Consider the following 5225-nt stretch of genomic DNA (forward strand, 5'->3'; position numbering starts at 1 on the left):
ATGTTAAAACCCCAACTCCCTATGTATATCCGCTAAGTTTATCTAAATCAACCAATAATTGTAAATACATGTCGAATATCTTAGTACTAATCTTGTCAATGAATAACGTGTAACCCAATACATTAAGGAGGTGGCCCCTTGGACAATAGTCTTTGTTTTTATATGAAGAATTTTCTAGATCTTTATTGAGTTTGGATCGCAACCACTCCATATGTACGAAAGTCATCGAACCAATTTTCTCAACAATCGTCAATTTTGTAATCCCCAACGAATTGAAAATCAAATCAATGGTATCATCTATCGAAAGCATATATGTCATCATTACTGCACCCAAAATTGCTAGTCCCAAAATTTGCTTCACATCATCAATTGTGATGGTCATTTTTCCAAAAGATAAAGGGAATATATTATTTTTTGGTTACCATCTCTCAATAAAAATCAAAATTAAAATTTTATTGGTGTACTTGTAAGAAAAGTGAACTATATATTTCAAACTAAAGTTTTCAACTTTCTTCCTAATCCGTTCGAAATCATCTTTTAATTTCCAATTAGCTGTCTTCATTATATATTGATTGTATAGGGTAATATTTGTGCAATCATCCAGAGCGTACTCGTGTCCAAGCCAGTTAATTGGTACCATGCGCAGATCAGCATATAGAGTGTTGTTTAGCAAAAGGGCAAGCCAAGATAGAGAGTGCCCAGACTAGCTAGAAGTGTAGCACAACACTGAACAAGATCTGGTCTGCCAAGCAGGGCAAACCTGGTCAACCAAGCAGGGCAGACCTGGTCAAAGAATATCTGTAATTTTGATTTACACACATCAAGCTCAAAGATCTCAAAGGAGATCTCCCCAATATAGCATATTCAATCCCAAAGATCTCCATTCCATTTAGGATCCTGGGAATCAGGAGATCCTCCAAGATCACCTCTCACAAGAAGAGGAATTCATGATTCAAAGGAAGGATTTATAAATAGCATAATGAATATAAGTTGAGAGATCTTTCGGCTGATTGAGAGTCTAACCAGTAATATCCAATATTCTTCTGCTACTCTAACTTGAGCGTCGGAGAGTTTTTGGCAGGTATCACGTCGGTGCTAATAAGAAAGTGGAGGGAGCGACTTCGTATTGTAAGGCAGAGTCCATCAACACCATTCACCAGAATCTGACCCCCACATTGACCATACCTCAACATTTTTCTTTACTACATACATATACATACTACAAAAATTACAAAACATCCATCCACCACAAATCATGAAAATAAAAAATTAATTATAACATGCATATACCTCTCCAACCCAAATACATGAAGCAATATGGGTCTTAAAACTCTAGAGAATTGATCGAAAAATGGGACTACCAGAAAATTCATCCCTAACATCTTCTAGACGTGAGGGTTCATCATCTTCATTTTCACCCTCTAGAATTGTGGGTTGTGTGCTTGTAGAAGTAACACGACACCTCTTGTACGAGACTGCAAATGTAAAAGTGAATGAGAAACTTAACATTTATGATTACACGTATAAATAGATAAGATACCTCTAACAGGCATTTATCAAACATGTGAAATACCCTTCACGTGTATCAATAAACTAACAAAATTCTAGATTTTAACTTTAATACATAATATTAAAAAATGAATAATTAATTTAATGTAACCTATTTTATAACTTATATTTAAGATGTCAAAGTGAATGAGGAACTTAACATGTATCAGTACACATAGAAGTAGATAAAATACTTCTAATAGACATTTTATTGGACATGTGACATACTCTTCAATGGTATAACAATAAACTAACAAATTTCTAGATTTTAACTTAAATGAATAATATGAAACTTCTTTTAGAACTTATATTTAAGATTGACGAGCTTCAAACTGAACATGGTGAAGTTGGTGAGGCTTTGAGAAGCTTCAAGAGGTCGTAATATCAATTTAATCAATACAAGGAAGAGAACTCGTCTTCAACGACTCGATTTTAATTAAGATCAAAAAATCACTTTTTTTCAATCAATAGGTTTGAAATAATATTCATAAATAATCAGGTGGGTGAAAGTAACAAACAAGTTTATGCTGCATATACCCACAAGTACATTGGGTGTAGGGCTTGATGAGCGTGGCAAGGTCGTCCTCAAGAGTCTCCCTATTCTCTAAGAAAGGGAAAAGAAGTCCCTTTTTTACTTCATCCGCCCTGCTTAGTGGTAGTGGAACTTAATGCCTGGGCATCACCCCATGTTGATCAACGAGATCTGCTGTAGGGTGATCGGGAATTAAAATCTTCTAGAAGATCCTTATCCTTGATCCCCCCTGGCTTCGTTTGTGGAAAGGGGCCCACCTGCAGAATTAGGAGCAAGGACAATACCTGGGTATATGGAGCAAAAAGTGGGTGTATATAGCGCGCCTATATTTATTAATATAATGCATAAAAATTAGAGAGATTTGTTGCCGCACCAACTTTTGATAACACCACCCTACGATGTGTGCTAATTCTTTGGTGATTTACATATAAATTGGGGTGGCATTAGCATAAGTTGGCATGGCAATAGAATCTCTCAAAAATTATTAGGGCTACAACCTGGGTAAGTTGGGTGGATTACACATGCTCAACTCAAGTGGCAAAGCCTTCAACCCGAGCATTGAGCTTGAACTGGTTAATGCTCAACTTGAGTTTGAGCTTCTCAAATCGCACTGGTTAGCCCGTTAGGTAGATTTGGATGAGTTGGGTGATTGGACACTTTAAACAACCCTAATTTTTTTAATTAGAAAAAAATTATATATTGAACAAGAAATAATTTAAAAAATATTTTAAAAATAAATAAAATATATAATTAACATAAAAATTTTATATATAATTGTATAGCCTCAAGTTCAAGTTGAGATGGGTTGTTTGAACAATCATACTAAGCTCAACTCAAATTAAGATCGGGTTGAATTATTTTAATACAAGCTAAACTCATGTTTTACATAGCTCAACATAGGTTTGCCCATCAATCAAGTTGAGCTAGGGTCAACCCACCGAAGTTGCAATCCTAAAATTTATCATTAAAAAATAAGAGTATATAATAATGAAAAGTAATTATGATTAAATTATTTAAGTGCAAAAATTTAATTAAAAAACATAAAATAGAATAGAAAAAAATGTGTAAAAATATCAACCAACAATCGAATCAATTATAATTAAATTATTTAAATAAAAATTATTTAAAAAATAATAAAATTTATGAGAAATCTAAGAAAATTTGGTGAGTGGGCAAGAAAATGTGCAAATTTTAAGGCACAAAAATCTAAATATTCAATCATTAAAAATATCTAATATTTAATCCTAAACCCAAATTAAGATTGGGGTTGAATTATTTTAATATAAGCTAAACTCATGTTTTACATAACTCAACACAGGTTTGCCCATCAATCAAGTTGAGCTGGGGTCAACCTATCAAAGTTGCAACCCTAAAATTTATCATTCAAAAATAAAAGTATATAATAATGAAAATTAATTATGATTAAATTATTTAAGTACAAAATTTTAATTAAAAAACATAAAATAGTGAATAGATAAAAATGTGTAAAAATATCAACCAACAATCGAATCAATTATAATTAAATTATTTAAATAAAATTTAGTTAAAAAATAATAAAATTTATGAGAAATCTAAGAAAATTTGGTGGGTGGGCAAGAAAATGTGCAAATTTTCAGGCACAAAAATCTAAATACTTAATCATTAAAAATATCTAAATATTAAACATCTAAATATTTGCTTGAGAGATTTGCAGATGCTTGGTCTCCAAAATTACAAGAAAAAAGGAGGGGTGGAAGGTAAAATTGTTATCAGAAAAATCTAATAAGGAGATGGGAACCTAGAATGGATGCAAACATGTACTATGAAAGTTAAAGAGGTTTACCCAACACTTGACCAGATTACCTAAATGACTCAATGTGCCATGAACAAAATCTGATTGAATTTTCACACCTCTTGATCATCTTTCACACTTCGAATCCATGAACTACGAGCACTACTCTCTAATTCTCAAACAACAAAGTGAAAACTTTTTTTTTTTTTTTTTTGTAGTTGAATGATTCAATTTTCAATAGCAAGAATAATATTAACCTTATCTCTTGGAGAATTAAATACATAAACTCTAAGGTTTGATCGACCTCTAATAAGATATTTAAACTCGTAAGATTTCTTAAAGAGTTCTCAAAAAACTTCAAGAAAAAATGGTATAAAATACCTTTTGTAGTAGTTCAAAATAAAATTACTTAAATTGGATTAATATTTTTTTAATAATTTTTTAATCGATCGAATATTGTAATCCAATTGATCGAATTGCTCACACCGATTGAATGGGACAAAAGTGGATTAAATCCTAATCTACATGCAAAACAATTTGGTGAGGGATCAAAGGCTAAGCAAGAAATTGATCAGATTAGTCAATCTCGTGGTACCACTTGAACAAAGTAGCTCTTCCTGATCATGAAAGCCGAGGATGAACTCGCCCTCCTCCCATGCAAGGAAAAAGGGGTGTTCTTTGGATTGTGGATAGGTTGATTTTGTTAAAGAGTCATTTACTTAATAGAGAACTTTCACCTAAGAGATATTTTTTTGTAATTGATCCCTAAATTTAGGGAAATGATATTCTCATACACCACAAATCAAAAGAGAGACTTGTGTGGCAAGAAACAGCTATGGAAGGAGGATCACCTTTAAATAGAGGGAGTGATGGTAGAAGGGACTTTGAGACTAAAGAAGAAGAATTAACTCATATCATATCATGCCAGACCATGGGCGAAGTCAGGATTTTCTTGTAGTGAGGGCAAACTATGATTAGTTGTATAGTTGAAGAACTTGAAGATGAATGATTTTAGGGAGAAATTCAGAAGTTTTTTTAATTAAAAGTTGAAGAAAATGATATTTAAGTCATTTCTAATTATTATATGAAAAGGCCAGGTCAAGAAGCAATGTCATCAACAAAAAATTGAAAGAATTGGGGTGGGGGGGTCAAAATTTGGAGGGAGATGAGGGTGTGGGGGTAAATGGGGCATGTAATTAATTGTAAATATAGAGGTATCTTAAAGTTATGTAGGGGCAATTGCCCTCACTAGCTCCATACTAGCTCTGTCCCTAATGGCAACTAGTCCCAATTGTACAAAAGGAGGAGGAAGTCATCTTTGAAACTAACACTCAAGGTGTGAGGAGTCTACTCAAAAATAGACCCATCATCGAT

The 5225-nt window shown here is 32.8% G+C and overlaps 1 long non-coding RNA gene across 1 annotated transcript; it reads right to left on the reverse strand.

Annotated features, from left to right (window-relative positions):
• Positions 1–951: 951 nt before the first annotated feature.
• LOC147398099 (uncharacterized) lies at positions 952–2360 on the reverse strand. The gene is made up of 2 exons (XR_015180160.1): positions 2090–2360; positions 952–1475 (listed from the first exon to the last, which is right to left on the reverse strand). It is a non-coding gene; the product is annotated as an uncharacterized LOC147398099 (long non-coding RNA).
• Between the last annotated feature and the right edge of the window lie 2865 nt (positions 2361–5225).

The sequence above is a fragment of the Akebia trifoliata genome, chromosome 7 (assembly GCF_017979445.1).
Source record: "Akebia trifoliata isolate Shusen 1 chromosome 7, ASM1797944v1, whole genome shotgun sequence".
NCBI lineage: Eukaryota > Viridiplantae > Streptophyta > Magnoliopsida > Ranunculales > Lardizabalaceae > Akebia > Akebia trifoliata.